Genomic DNA, 8907 nt, shown 5'->3' on the forward strand with positions numbered 1-8907 from the left:
TCTATGAGATGGATTGATTCGGTGACTGGGGTAATCGGGATGGGTGTGTCAGAGGCGGTGTGGTTGGCGCAGGATACAGCAGGGTTTAGGGCTGTTGTGCATAGGGTCGCTATGAGTCGGAAACGACTCGACGGCACATAACAATAACAATAGTGTTTCCTTGCTCTATTCTGATGACTGCCTCCTGGTCCAACTATAGGTTTTATATAAGCATGATCAAGTGTTCTAGGATTCTCATTCTTGGACTCAGCCACGGTTTGTTTTGATCCACATGGTCAAATGCCTTTGCATAGTCAAGAAACACAGATAGACATTCCTCTGGTACTCTCTGCTTTCAGCCAAGATCCATCTAACAATAGCTATAAGTTTCCCAAACACTTGATCTGAATCTGAGAGCCGGATAATGAATAAAGATGACAGAAGGATTGATGCTTTTGAGATAGGTTGTTGGAGAAGAGTACTGAATATCTCATTACTTGAAGAAAGAATAAACAGAAATGTCTTGGGCAAAAGACAACCAGAGGGCTCCTTAGAGGAATAGATGGTGAAGCTTCATCTCATATATTTCCTGCATGTTGTTAGGAGAGGTTATACTTTAGAAAGGGAAATCATGTGGGTCAGTGAAAGAGAGAAACCCTCAACAAGAACAATTCAAACAATAACTGTGATAATTAGCTAAGTGTGTCAGGGATGATAAAGATAGCTCAGGACAGGGCAGGTTTCAGATCTTTTGTTCATGGGATTGCTGTGAATCATACTCAATTTAACAACAAACGTTATTTCATTAAACATGAACAAAAACATTGACTTGATGGTGTATAACAAAAACACTGGCATTGAAAGTATTTAAAAACTGATCTTAACGTCTAAAGGAAGCACTCAAACAACAACAAAAATATTCTGATGTCTACTTTGGTAACTGAAGAAGACAAGCAACATTTTCTGTAGAGACATGTCTGATGTATCACAACAAACTCCTTGCTATCTAGTCAGTGTTTTTCCAGGGTTGTAAAGGATGTAGATTGTCATTTCTTCCTCTAGAGAAGCCACTGGTGGTTTCAGACTGCAAACCTTTCTACTAGAAGCCAAACACTTAACCACTGTGCCTCTGGGACTCCTAATAGGACTGTATGGATAGAATCTCTGTATTTCCCTAATTTAGGTAACTAGACTAGGGGATATATAGCTGGAGGATCTAACACATTTTTTTCTTAGTAGATCTTAGGAACAATTCTTCTAGCTCACAAGCTAGTATCTTGACCCTAAAATTTATGTTTGAGTAAATGTGTCATAGTTCATATTTTGTTCACTAGTGACAAATAGTAAGGAGTTAGGAATTCCTATACAGGCCACAACAGAAAGACAAGACTGTCTGCTTCTGGTAAGATGCACAGCCTTGGAAAGCCAATGGAGGGTGGCCATTATTTGGAATGAATTCCACAGCAGTGAGTTTGATCTTTACTGGGAGTATGACACTCATTTTCTACCTGTAATTTTTAAAAGGTATTTTTAAGGAGTTAAAACACTTTCTTTTATGCTTTATTAATTCATATCACCAGCTAGGGGAGAAAAAAAAGGAAATACTCTTTAGTGTGAAATGTCACAACTGCCAAGGAAATCCATAGTGACTCACAGAAAGGACTACAGCTATTTATTTTAAAAGTCATAACAACACAACAAAAGCAACCCACAAAACATTGCAGAGGTTTGACAGCTTTCCCAGATAAGGCTGCCTCTTTTTTTTCTTTTTGAGAGAACATTATCCTTTTGTTGATCTGCTTTAAGTTCTATGCACGGGGCTATAATCAGTGAAGACATAAAATACATGGACTATGACAGACTTCTGAATTTTGACATTTTGAATTTTTTTTAATACTTCTAAAATCTTATTCCTGAGTTTGTGGAAATTCAGGGCTGTCTCCTTCAGTTCATCAGATATCCAGGGGGAGGTTACAGCCACAAAGCTAGAAAAATGGGAATTGCTCCAGGCTACAAGCTGAAGCTTATCATAAAGGAGGAAAGTTCTTCAAGGATTTGAGCATATAACACTTCATAAATAGTACTGCACCAATTAATAGCTCTAAAATAAAGATTACAGATTTTTCATGGTGAAATGAATGTTACAGAGCTAACTTTTTATATTAGAAAACGGATATTTTCCCCCGTTTCTGATTCTGAATTAAGATACAACTTTTTTTTTCGGTCTTTTTCATCGATAGAAATCTAATGTTTTTCCTGTAGTAAAAGACTATTTCCTCATATGACAAAATCAATAAATGATGATAACTATAATTTGAGATTTAATAAAATCCTAAATCCCAAATTAGTAAAACCAGGGAGACTAAGAATACTACTTTTTATAACTTTGTGATTGAGGATTTTCACTCAGCATAACCTCTTCCACGTTTAGCCATGTTGTGTAGTGTTTTGCTAGTTCACTCTTTTCCATTGCTGTGAAATATTACAGTGTGTGGATGTGCCAGAATTTTCTGATTTGTTCCATTGTTGATGGGCACTCGAGCTGCTTCTATCTTTTTGCTATTTTAAATAACGCTACAAAAAAAAAAACCATGGGTGTCCATACATCTGTTTGCATCATTGCTCTGGTTTCTTTAAATTATATTCCCAGCAGTGACATGTTGTTATTGTTGTTAGGTAAGTACCGTCAAGTTGATACCAACTCATACCGACAATCTGAACTCTGTTCAATGCAGTGCTATCCTCATAATCTCTGACACGCTCAAGCCCATAGCTGCAGTCTCTGTGTCATTCTACCTGGTTAAGTATCTTCTTCTCTTTTGCTGTCCCTTCACTTTTCCAATTATGACATCCCTTTCCAAGGAACAGTATCTTCTAGCAATATGCCAAAATTAAGAGAGGCGAAGCCTCATCATCATCTTCGCCTTCAAGGAGCACTCTGGCTGCACCTTCTCTAAGACTTATGTTTGCTCTTCCGGAAACCTATGGGATATTCAGTATTCTTCCCCCAATCAACTTTTCCTCTGTCACCCTTATTCATTGTCCAGCTTTCAAAAGCACATGTTATTGAAGAGATAATGGTTTGAATCAAGCACACATTAGTCTTTAAACAGACATCATTTCTCCTCAGTAATTTGGAGAGGTCCATGACCGCAGACTTGCATAGTAAAATACATCTCCTGACTACTAGGGCTGACTGAGTAAATTGGTTGTGGATTGAAGTAAGATGAAATTGGTGACAGTTTCAAACATTTTTCCATCTGTTATAATGTTGGCTATTGGTACAGTGGTAAGAATTTTTGCTTCCTTGATATTGAAGGATGCAGCATTTGACCTTCTGCAACAAGTATTTCAAATTCTTTACATTTTCAGCAAGCAGGATTGTGTGCAAAGGTTATTTTTTTGTATTGTTTTGTTTTTATGATTATAGTGGTTTATTTATAACATTTGAATACATTGTTTTCCAGAAAAGATTCTTCCAATTTCCTTCACCCCTCCAACTCATCAAATTGTACAACCCCGTGATCAATTCTCCCTCCCTCTGCACATCCTCATCCCTCTGCTTCCACTCTCTCCCACCCCCTTGGATGCTTATACTCATTCTACAGTAGTGGTTTTATACAATATGGGCCCTTGTGGGACTGAGTCTAAGGTTTTTGATGAGTCTTCCTTCAATCCTGCTGTCATATTCTTCTTCATAGACTATAGATTCTTAAATATTTGCTCACCATACAGACTGAATAAGTATGGAGAAAGGATACACCTTTGATGCACACCTTTATTAATTTTAAATCATGTAGTGTTCCCTTGCTCTATTTACACAACAGCTTCTTGGCCTGCATATAGGTTTCATGTAAGCACAATTGTTCTGGGATTTCTGTTTTTCTTAATATTTGCCATGACTTGTTATTATATGCACAGTCAAATGTCTTTGCATAGTCAATAAAACACAAATAGAGATTCTGCTGGCATTTTTTGCTTTCAAACAGGATCCATCTGACATCAACAATGATGTTCTTGGTGCCACAGACTTTTATTCCAGCTTGAACTTCTGGCAGATCTCATCTGTGTACTGTTCTAGCTGTTTTTCAGTGATGTTTAGTAGTACTTGGTTTGCATATAATATTAATGAGATTACTCTATAATTTCCATATTCTTCTCTACTACCTTTCTTGGGAATGGGAACAAATATAGATCACTTCTAGTCAGTTGGCCAGGCAGGTGTTCTCCAAATTCTGTGGCATAGTCTGATGAGAACACCAGGGTTGCACTATAATGTGAAACATGTCATTTGGTAACCTATCAGTTTCTGTGGCCTTATTTTTTGCCAACACCGTCCTTGCAGCCTGAACTTCTTTCTTCCTTACCATTGGCTCTTAAGCATATGGTATTTCCTGAAATACTTAAGTGTAGGCCAATTCTTTTGGTTAAATTGATTCAGTGTATTCTCTCCATCATCTTTTGATGCTTCTTGGATTGTTCAACCTTTTGCTCATAGCATCTCTAATTATGGCAACTCAAGGCTAGAATTTGCTTTTTAGTTTGGGGAAATGCCAAATGAGTTCTCTTTATTCTCCCGTTGTAGGTCTCTGTATATTCCATTATAATAGTTTGCTTTGTCTTCTGGAGCTGCCTTTTGACGTTTTCTGTTCAGCTCTTTTACTTCAGTATCTCTTCCTTTTGGCTCCTTGACATTATTGTACAATTCTCAGAGTCTCTTTTGATATCCCTTTTGGTTTTTTCTTACTGTTCTGTTTATAGTGAACTTTTGCTTTCTTTATCGATGATATCCTTGATGTCATTCCATATATCATCTGGTCTTTGGTGTCCAATGCTTCAAATCAATTATTAAGATGACTTACAAATTCAGGTAGAATAGACTCAAGATCATATTTGTTCTTGAGGACTGTTTCCGTTTTCTCCAGCCTCAATTGGAGCTTGCAAATAAGTAATTCATGGTCTGTTCCACAATCAGCACCTGGCCTGGTTTTGACTGCTTATATTGAGTTTATCCAATGATTCCACAGATGTAGTCAATCTGATTCCTATGCAATCCATCTGGTTATATCCATGTGTAAAGTTGTCATTTTTCTTTTTAAAAAAGGTTATTTGTAATAAATAAATCACTGAACATATAAAACTCATAATTCCATTTGTGGTCTCATTTCTGTTACCAAGTCTCTATCTATTCTCTGATCACTCTTCTTTCTTCATGGTATCCAACTTTTGCATTTCAGGCACCAGTTATCATCAACACATCCTGATAGCCTATTTGCCCAATTGTGGACTGCATAATTTGATAGAAATCTTCAATTTCCTTATCTTTGCTTTTAGCTGTTGGTGTAGATATCTGAAAAATAGTTGTATTAAAAGGTGATCCTTGTATTAATATCCTATCACTCAAAACATTGTATGTATTGAACTTGTAGATTGTCCTTCTAACTATGAATGCAACACCACCGTTCCTCTATTTTTCAATCCTAGTATAGTATACTATGTGATTATCTGATTTAAAGTGCCATAGATCCATTTCATCTCACTAATGCATACAATGAAAATGTTCATGCATTTTCATTTTTCACAAATTTTAGTTTTTCCACATTCACACTTCATGCATTCCATGTTCCAACTATTAAAGGATGTTTGTAACTGTTTATTTTGCTTGACTTCCAATCTGTGTTCTACCTTTAATACTGTAACTATCTGTGTTCCTCTACCGTTCACATGATTTTTAGAGGCCTGCTATTTCAGTATCAGACAGCTAATGCTTCTTCTGACTCTCTCTTAAACTGGGAGGACTAAAACCTGTCCACCACTGGTGACCCCTCATTTGACTCATCTTATGATATACTATTGTATAATATATTATATTCAGTTATTATATTGTGTTATGTTATTTTGTTAATTCATAACATTAATTTCAATAAAATCTGTTACATTAAAAAATCACACAAATCAATACTATCTGATTGTAAATAAGTTCAATAGCATAATATGCTATGTGTTTGAGCACTAATCAAATATTGTCTATTGATTCTAAGGTATGGTAATAAAGAGTGTGGATATCAATTATTTCACTTCGTGTTCAGGTAATAAATGTTTTTCTCTTTTAGTGTTGCAATTTTAATTTTGAAAGCATATATCTTAACCTTTACAAAACATGAGGGGAGAATATATTCCTATCATCCTCACCAATGCTTTGACAAATGAAATCTGTTATCTAATTCAGTAGAATGATCAATATGGAGACCTTAATCTTTATTGTGAACAACTTCATCTTCCTTGGATATCAATACATTTGGTATCAGCAATCATAATATCAAGAGATATATTTCATTAGGAAAGTCTGCAGTCAGAGAACTCAACAAATTACTTAGGATCAATAATGTTAACTTGAGAACTAAGGTGCTCTTGACTCTGACCATGGTCATTTCAATCAATTTTTGTACTGCTGAGAGCTGGACAATGAATAAGGATGACAAAAGAAAGATTGATGTCTTTGAATTATGGTGTTGGTAAAAAGTACCAGGTATACTATGGACTGCTAGAAGAATAAACAGATATGTCTTTGAGAAGGTCCAGCCAAAGTGCCTCTTGGAAGCAAGGATGGGAAAACAATGTCTAATATACTCTGCACATGTTGTTAGGAGAGGTTATTCCTTGAAGAAGGACATCATGTTTGGAAAGGTAGGGGGATAGAGAAGGAGAGATAGACCCTCAATCAGGTGAATTGACAAAGTGACTGAACCAGTGAGCTGAAGTGCATCAGAGATTATGAGGTTGACATAACAGATGATGTCATTCAGATGTGTTGTTCAAAGAGTTGCTTTGAGTTATACTCAATTTGACAGCACTTAACAACAACCTCTATTCCAGACTCCTTTTTAAGAAAAATAAGATCAACAGATGTGGACTTTCTAGTCTTGTTCATCTTTTGATTTGGGCTAATGTTTGGGGGCTTCCTTCTACAAAAATTTTATGAAACCAGCCTATCTGTGGTCCTACTTTGGGTTGGTGCCCGTAACGCATCAATGTTCCTGTTAGTTGGTTTAGTAAGGATATGCTCAATAAAGCTAATATATATGGAGCACACAGCTTGATACCCTATTCCATGTTCAGTTTTTAATGATTTCAGAATCTGTAGGTAGAAGTTATATGGTTAATGTTTTTTCAAAAAGATTCTTTCTAAGCTACTTAGAAATAAATTATTCATTCATTCATTTCTTCACTTAATTCATTTATTTGTTTACTTAAATATACTCCCTGTTCTTTAAGAAGCGAATGGCCAATCCTTCTCCCTAGTCTGTCTTAATTTGGATGCTCAGCTTTAGAGCAATATTTGACAGATAAGCATTCAACCCCAAAAAAGCTGATGAGAGCATGCAGGTAACAGATCAGGTGTTGGTCCCCATCCCTACCCTTTCGGCACATGTGTTGTGTTTCCACATTTACTCTTTCCTGCCATCATACAAATGAATTCCTTCTCCTTTCCCCTCCAGTATGACCCCCACACCCACTTCTGTCCTCCTACTCCTCTTCACTCCCCTGGGTGCTCATGGCACAGGGGATTTGGGGCAGTGTTCTGGAGTCAGGAGGATTTCAGCTTCAGGAAGGTTCTGGTGTCAGGAGGGGCATGTGTCCAGAATCAGGAAAGAAATCATCAACAACCTATGTTATGCAGATGACACAACTTTGCTTGCCTAAACTGAGGAGGACTTGAGGTATTTTCTGTAGAAGGCCAAGAACTGTAGCCTTCAGTTTGGACTGCAGCTCAATAACTATAAATCAAAGATTCTCACCACTAAGCCAATTGGCAAAATCATGATAGTGGGAAAAGAGATTGAGATTGTGGACAGCTTTAGCCTGCTTGTGTCAACAACTTGGTATCAGCAGCCAGGAAAGCAAAAAACAAACTGGGTTGGGGAAAATCTGCTATCAGGGACTTCTTGGGAGTACTTAAGAGCAATGACGTCAAACTGGAGAATAAGGTGCCCCTGATCCAGGCCATCATCTTTGTAATTATTTGCTATGCATCAAAAAGCTGGAAAATGACTAAAGATGATAGAAGAAGAATCCATGTCTTTAAGTCATGGTGCTAGAAAAGAGAACTGAATATACCATGGACTGTTAAGAGAACAAACAGGCCTGTCCTGGAAAGGGTGAAACCAGGCTGCTCCATGGAGGCAAGGAATTTAAGGCTCTATCTAATATAATTTCGGCATGTTACAAGGAGGGACCAGTCATTGAAGAGGAATATCATGATTGGAAGGGTACAAGGACAGAGCAAAAGAGGAAGACCCTGGATAAAATGGATTGACTCAGTGACTTGGGTAATGCTGTCAGAGACAATGATGTTTGCTTAAAACAGAGCTGGGTTCAGGGCAGTTGTACATAGGGTCGCTATGACTTGTAGGCAATTCACAGAACATAACAACAACAACACACTCTTATTCTTAATACCCACAATAATTGCTTAATCAAATGTAGACTCATTCTAGTGTTTAATGAAAATAACTTCCAGGAGAATGATAGGTTGGACTGAAATAATAACTGCTCACATTTTTAAATATATTTAAAAACCCTACCTCATTACAAGCTCTTTAAAAAGCTATAACAATAATATTTTCCAAACAGTTAGTGATATAGAAAACATATAACAAATATGGTATTTCAAAAGATAGAAAAAGTTAAACAGTTCTTTTAAATTATATATGTATTCAAGAATGGGAAATAGTTCCATTAACTTGTATAATCTAATAGTTTATTTGTATTATTAATAAGCTGAAATAAAGTTGAGAAAATTTATTATTATTACATTCTATTAATAATTAACTTCATAGTGACAAATCATTCTAATAATAAAATAATTCCATTAAAATTCAATGAAATAGAAATATATGCCCACATTCCTGAATTTGAAAACTATAT

General features: G+C 36.3%; 1 protein-coding gene across 2 annotated transcripts in view; it reads right to left on the reverse strand.

The window, feature by feature from the left end:
* Positions 1–8907, reverse strand: part of CCSER1 (coiled-coil serine-rich protein 1) — a 1860678-nt gene that overhangs the window by 1163471 nt on the left and 688300 nt on the right. The gene's annotated exons all lie outside the window — the stretch shown is intronic.

The sequence above is a fragment of the Elephantulus edwardii genome, unplaced genomic scaffold (genome assembly GCF_000299155.1).
Source record: "Elephantulus edwardii isolate Elephantulus edwardi_28Jun2011 unplaced genomic scaffold, EleEdw1.0 scaffold00144, whole genome shotgun sequence".
NCBI lineage: Eukaryota > Metazoa > Chordata > Mammalia > Macroscelidea > Macroscelididae > Elephantulus > Elephantulus edwardii.